General features: G+C 38.0%; 1 protein-coding gene across 1 annotated transcript in view; it reads right to left on the reverse strand.

Annotated features, from left to right (window-relative positions):
* The window catches only part of ABCC9 (ATP binding cassette subfamily C member 9), a 229,938-nt gene extending 222,769 nt beyond the window's left edge, over window positions 1–7,169 (reverse strand). Inside the window, exon 1 of the mRNA XM_058443111.1 lies at window positions 7,070–7,169. The gene's annotated coding sequence lies outside the window, so the exon portion shown is untranslated. The remainder of the gene's footprint in view (window positions 1–7,069) is intronic.
* Window positions 7,170–7,460: the final 291 nt, after the last annotated feature.

Here is a 7,460-nt window from a genome sequence, read left to right on the forward strand (position 1 = left end):
AGGAGAATCACTTGAACCTGGGGGGCTGAAGTTGCAGTGAGCTGAGATCACACCACTGTACTCCAGCCTGGGCAACAGAGAGAGACCCTGTCTCAAAAAAAAAGCTTTGTAAAATTCAAGGCTACTCTGGAAAATGCAAATATATTCTCAGCAATTACACGTAAGTAAAAAATCCTTATTGTTAACAAATTATATTTTTGATGAATTTTTAAAATTTGAGCACAATACTATTTCATTGTATTTGGCCATTATTTACAACACTTTGGCTCTGAATTCTGGCTCCACCACTCCATCACAGGTTAATTGATGAGTAATCTTCAGCAAGTTAGGTAAACTCTAGCAGTTTCTTCCTCCAGAATAACAGAAATAATATTAACTTTCTCGGAATTGTTACAAAGAGTAAAAGAGATGGGATATAGAAAGCACTTAATATAGAATGTGGCATATAGTAACATTCAATAAATTCTTCAATAGGCTTTGCTATAGGTTGAAGTCTGCTCAAAAGATAGCTAATCAAGGTTTTATGCGAAGTAAAGTAATTCCTCATAGCATAAGAATCAGATCTTCCTCAGTCTTAGAAATACGAGGGCTGGGGAGCCCTACTGGACTTTGATAATATAATAACTAAGACAATACTTAAAAAAGAAACAGAAAACCTCCCCGAACCCTTCCAACTTTATCATACACCAAATTTTTTTCTGTTTGGCAGGGAACATAATTTGAATTTCATAGGAGTATAACAGAACTACATAACAAAATAAATGATTTCCTACTGTTAGGTAAACTGCTGCTCCATTTCAATTGCTTTGGATGCTTCATTAATATGGGGCTGAAACTGCTAATTTGTTTTACCCCTGTAATCGGTAGTGGCCAACAAGAGTAGTATCACTGTGTTTAAAGAAATTGTAAAGTGATAGATAATATCCCCTTGTTGTAGGCGTGATTCTTGCTTTTGGTTTGTGAGGTGCCAGGTTTAAATTATAGCCCTTTCTTTCTGCTAGACGCTCATGGCAAAGATTGAATGTAACTTGCCTTTGAACCTTCAGCTTAATTCCTAGCGTATCAATCATGATACGTGGTTGTTGATCTGAGGTGCACCACATCATATCTCAGTCCTCCTTGTCTTTTCTGTTGTGTCACCAGGGCTTTGTGCTGGCATGAGCAAGAATAGTATGAACCCCCTCACAGATATTGGGGGTTTACGATTCTCCCTTTTCCCTTCCCCCACAGAATGGCACATGAGGACTTCTGGTGTTATATTTTCTCAGCTACTCAGCTACTTTACATAACCTTAAATTGGCCCTTCAGGCCACCAGAGAACTGAATTGACTCTCATAAGCAAGGAAGCTGTTCATGTGGGAAGTGTTATTCCCATGGGATCTTTTGCAGAACTGTTCAAATTTAAACAATATATCTGGGGAAAATACAGAATGTGGGAAAGAAATATAGCAAATTGTTCCTGCGTGTTTGTATAATTTCTGCTTTTTGGCCAAAAGGAGTAATATGTAATCAATGGTTTTACGTTTTTTTGGCACTTGGTCCCGAGCCAAATTGAAAAATAGCTCCTCTCCCACGGAGGATTATTCTAAGGCTTTAGTGTCTCCTTTGTGTTGTGAGAACCACAACCCAGGATGTTTCCCTTGTTGGGAAATGGGGAGAGTGGACGTGCAGACCTGAGCGCTGTGGCCTGGTCATTAACACTCACCAGCTGTGTCAAGACATGTGATCTCAAAATAAAAGTCATGCAGAACATCCTCAAGCTTCAAAAGTCACTCGACTAACACTGGGGCATGAGAGAGAAAAGAACTTTCTGAGACTCTGAGTTATAGCTTAAGTGCCAAGGGAACACTTTCCCTGGTGCTATTGCCACAAAACGGGTATGGGGAGAATCCGGGCTCCGTTTGATCATTAGCCGTCTCCAGAAAGCAGGGGTGGGGAGCAGATGTGTGAGTTAGGTGATTTCATTTCATTTCAAAACAACAGATGACCCTTGCATGCACTTTGCTTATGTTTTGCCCTTTGAGTCATTATCATCCGGAGGCTGGGACCGGAAGCAGAATCTACTTCAGACTGAAGAACTTTGTTCTATTTCTTTTTTCCCATCCAAGTTTAGGAGAGGAGATAGGTTAATTTTTTTATGGGAATCAACCCAAAATCTAGCTTGGCTGCCAGAGTGGTCAGAATAATCAAATTGACTATGTCCCGGTCAGGTTGATTTTATTTTATAGATTACCTTGTTTTGTCCTTAAAGATGGAACTAAAGAGTTGAATGTACAACAGGACTTGAAAAACACTACCTTCAGTTATCCAGGTATAGAGTATGAAGGGACCTAACATCGGTGTTTCTTTTTAATCTATCTCTTATCTAAATCAAAATAAAATAAAATAAAATTGATCCTGGACCAAGGTTGAAATTGGAGGTGGGTCTAGAAGTTGAGGTCTCTCTGGGCTATAAATGTTCATAAATCACCGGTTTGTCTATCTGATTTTTTATTTACCTGTACATGGTCTTGGCACAACAAATACATTCTGTTAAAGATTTAAATATATTTCCTCTTAAAGTGTAGTGAGGCAGAATCATGTCATTAATGACCGTGAGCTTAGGAGTCAAAACTGGATTTGAATCCCGACTGTGCTCCCAAGTAGTATGTGATGGTGGTCAAGTAATTATATGTTCCCAAGCCAAAACCTCCAAGTCAGCAAAATTAGGGCAATACCTACATCCCAGAGTTGCAAGGAGTAAATGATAACACGTATGTGAAAGACTTGTATGTTAATAGCCTGATTAATGTCAATTTCCTTTCTTACTGGGCAATCTAGATATTCAATATATTAAATATTTCTCAAATCTTAGACACCTTCTTATTATACCTTAAACTGTGTGAATTATATTTTTAACTAGGCCAGCTGTATAATATTTAGAAATTTCATTCTAGTTAAGTCCACCACTGGTTCAATCAGCTTTAAAGGAAAAAAACAACTATTTTGTCAGTGAATCATCCTTAAAAATCCAAGTGATCATTTCTAAATTAACAATATAAGCAATCTTTTTTTTTTTTTTTTTTTTTTTTTTGAGACGGAGTCTTGCTCTGTCGCCCAGGCTGGAGTGCAGTGGCGCGATCTCGGCTCACTGCAAGTTCCGCCTCCCGGGTTCACGCCATTCTCCTGCCTCAGCCTCTCTGAGTAGCTGGGACTACAGGCGCCCGCCACCACGCCCAGCTAATTTTTTGTATTTTTAGTAGAGACAGGGTTTCACCATGTTAGCCAGGATGGTCTCGATCTCATGACCTCGTGATCCGCCCGCCTCGGCCTCCCAAAGTGCTGGGATTACAAGCGTGAGCCACCGCGCCCGGCTCTAAGCAATCTTTAGAGACCCTGAATACTGAAAAGTTTATGGTGTACTATCTTCCCACCATTCATTCATTCATTTATTCATCGTTTAATAAATACTTATTGATTACCTACAATATTTATTGATTACCTATAATTAGGCATTGTTCTAATCACTAATAGAGGAGTGATTCAAAAAGACAATCTCTGTTCATATGAAGCTTATATTTTAGTGCAGAAAATAATAAATATAAGCCATTATATAATTCCTATATTAGCTATAAATGTATCTATATTATTTCTAAAATATATTTATATCTTTATATACTATATAAAAATGATACATACATTATACCAAAGATGATATATTATTTGGAGAAAATAGAGAGTAGGGTAAGAGAGATGGGATGCTGGGGCCAGTGACAAAGTTTGAAACTGTAAGTAGTAACTTCACTATACCCCTCAATGTGAGAGGAGAAGTGAACAAGGAGGGGAGAGAGCAAGCCGCAGAAAGAATAAGAGGATGGCCGTGCACAGTGGCTTATACCTGTAATCCCAGCACTTTGGGATGCCGAGGCGGGCAGATCACCTGAAGTCAGGAGTTCGAGATTAGCCTGGCCAACATGGTAAAATGCCGTTTCTACTAAAAATACAAAAATTAGCCAGGCGTGGTGGCCTGTAATCCCAGCTACTCGGGAGGCTGAGGCAGGAGGATCACTTGAACCTGGGAGGCAGAGGTTGCAGTGCCTGAGATTGCACCACTGCACTCCAGCCTGGGCAACAGAGTGAGTGAGACTCTATCAAAAAAATAAATAAATAAGAATAAGAGGGAAGTCTTTCAGGTAAAGGAGATACTTCGTACAAAGGCCCTGAGATAGGAATGCACCTGCTGTGTTTGCAGAACAATAAGAGAGGCCAGTATGGTTGAAGTGGATGAAATGGAGTGAGAGAAGGGAAGAGTAGTAAGAGATGAGCTTAAAGAAGTGATGAGGACTAGCTCATGTTAGACCTTAGAGTATGTTGTAAAGACTTTGATTTTTATTCTGCATGAAAAGCAGAGTCACTACAGAATTTTGAGCAAGGGTGAAATAAACTGATTTCCATTTTGAGAGCAACTCTGGCTGCTGTGTTGAAAGTGGATTGTAAGGCAGTCAGGATGGAGGTTGAGAGGTTAGTTGGAAGGTTAGTGCAAATGACAAGTGAAACGTGATAATTGGTTGGATGGTAGTAACAGTGGAGATAGTGAGAAGTGGTCAGATTCTGGGTATATGTTGAAGGTACAGTCAACAGGACTTCCTGGCAGGTTGAAAATAAGAGTCAAGAAAGATTTCAATGGTTTTGGCCTGAGCAATGGAAAATATATGTAGTTAACATTACCTGAGCTGAATAAGACTGAGGTGGAGGAGGTTTGGTGGTGGGGAAAAAAATCTGGGCACATTTAATTTGAGATGTTAATTAGATATCCAAGTAGAATTGCCAAGTAGGCAGTTGAATTTATGTCTGGAATTCAGAGAGGAGGTCTAGGCTAAGATATGCATTTGAGAATCTTCACCATAGGAATGGTGGTACACAGAGGCTACCATAACAGATCTCATGATGTCGTGGAACTTAAATGTAACTGGATTTGCAATCAGATTCCCCTTAAAATACTGTAATAGCTCCTTTCATACAACTGAAGCTTTTGAACTCCACTTAAAACATGAAAAGTTTACTTATATTTAAAACCATAAATCTGAATGATATCAGTAAGGCAATGAGTGTGGATAAGAAAAAAGTTGACCAAGAACTGATCTCTGGGGCAGGCAACATTAGAAGATTCAGGGGAAGTCGAAAAAGCAAAGAAAACAGAGAAGGACCGGTCAGTGATGTAGAATGAATACTAGAAGGGTGTGGTGTCCTAAAAGCTAAGGGAGGAAAAAAAAGATGTTTTCAAGAGAAAAGAGTAGGGCCGGGAGCAACGGCTCAAACCTGTAATCCCAGCATTTTGGGAGAACAAGGCAGGTGGATCACTTGAGGTCAGAACTTCAAGACCAGCCTGGCCAACATGGTGAAACCCTGTCTTTACTAAAAATACAAAAAATTAGCCAAGTGTGGTGGCAGGCACCTGTAGTCCCAGCTACTACAGAGGAAGAGATGGAAGAATCACTTGAGCCTGGGAGGCGGAGGTTGCAGTGAGCCGAGATAGCACCACTGCATTCCAGTCTAGAAAATAAAGAGAGATTGTCTCAAAAAAAAAAAAAAAAAAAAAAAAAGAGTAATCTGCTGTGTGTGAAATACTGTTGATATGTCAAATATCATGAGGCCTGAGAATTGAAAACTGGATTTAGCAACATGAAGGTCAGTGGTAACATTTTTTAAAGCACCATTAAAAATTCAAAATAAAAAAATCATAAAGTTAAGAAGACCAACAAAATTCTAATTTTGACATTAAATCTGCTTTGATTTTTTTTCTTCCTTTCTTTTTTTTTTTTAGACCGTCTCATTCTGTTACCCAGGCTGGAGTAAGTGGCATCATCGTGGCTAGCAATTGGGCTCCTGGGGACTGCAGACACATGTCACCACACCTGGCTGATTTATTTTTATTTTTTTGTAGAGATTGGATCCCATTACGTTTCCCAGGCTGTTCTCGGACTTCTGACCTCAAGCTATCCTCCTGCCTTGGCCTCCCAAACTGCAGAGATTACAGGCATGTGCCACTATGCCTGGCCTGATTTCCTTTTTAAAAATCAGTATTTAAAAATTGAGGGAAAGGCAGCTCATTTGTCAGTGCCTAAGGAATACACTCAGTCTTTATTTTGGATAATGTAACACTGAAATGATTGACTCATTAAAATCATTCACTATACTAAATTAAACAATAATTTGGTATTGGAGTAGCAGTAACATAATATTTTCCTACTCTCTCATACATAGACACACACACACCTTTAATAGCTATAACTGAAAGTATTTCAAATAAATTTTGGATATACATTCTAAATATATCAGAAATATATTTCTAGACATTAGACAATGGTCCATTTTTCAAACAACATTAAGTGCAACAACTTCAAGTATTAAATACCAATTACATGTTGGAGTTTATTATGTTAATTTGGTCTCTAATGAATGCATACTTACAGTGCCACCTACTGTCTGGTAGTAAAATCATAACATCAGTCATCCATACAGGTGAATTAAGATAAAGAAATAAAATACATAATCCTCTTATTATCAGTAATCTCTTTTTGGAAATCAGACATTCTGTGTGACAATACTAACTTAGAGAACATATCACATTATTTCAATGAGGAAAAAGTATAACTAACACATTACTTATCAACCTGCAACTCCTACCAATTTTATAAAATATATGAAAGCCCACTAAAGCATACACACACACACACACACACACACACACACACACACACACACCAAATCATTATGTTAGGATGTAAATGCTTAAAACATTACTTTTTGATTACCAATTATGACAGTTTTTAGTAAACAGCTGTTTCATAGTATGTGGTAACATTTTTTGACCATTGACATGTATTCCAAAAGTCTACAAGTGATTGCAATTTTATTTGTGATGCTACTTTAGGCTTTTCCCCTAATCATTTTGTTACATATTTATATCTACCATAATACTATAGCGTTACCTGTAGGGTCTATCATTAAACTTAAAAATGTAAGGTAGAAAACATTGGCCATAATCTATCATTTATTTAAGAAAAAGGGGAAAATATTATACAGTGACCTTTGAGCAGCATGTGTTTGAACTGCAGGAGTCCACTTAATGCATGGATTTTCTCTTCCTTTGCCACTTCTGAGACAGCAAAAACAGCCCTTTCTCTTCCTGTTCCTCCTCAGTCTACTCAACATAAAGAAAATGAGGATGAAGACCTTTCTGCTGATTCACTTTCACTAATAAACAGTAAATGCATTTTCTCTTCCTTATGATTTTCTTTCACATTTCCTTTTCTCTTGCTTACTTTTTTGTAAGAATACAATATACAATATATAGAATATATAAAATATGTGTTAATCAACCATCTATGTTCTTGATAAGGCTTCTGGTCAACAGTAGGCTATTAGTAGTTAAGTTTTGAAGGAGACAAAAATTATGCTTGGATTTCTGACTGCATGGG

Source organism: Hylobates moloch, unplaced genomic scaffold, assembly GCF_009828535.3.
Source record: "Hylobates moloch isolate HMO894 unplaced genomic scaffold, HMol_V3 SCAFFOLD_8, whole genome shotgun sequence".
NCBI lineage: Eukaryota > Metazoa > Chordata > Mammalia > Primates > Hylobatidae > Hylobates > Hylobates moloch.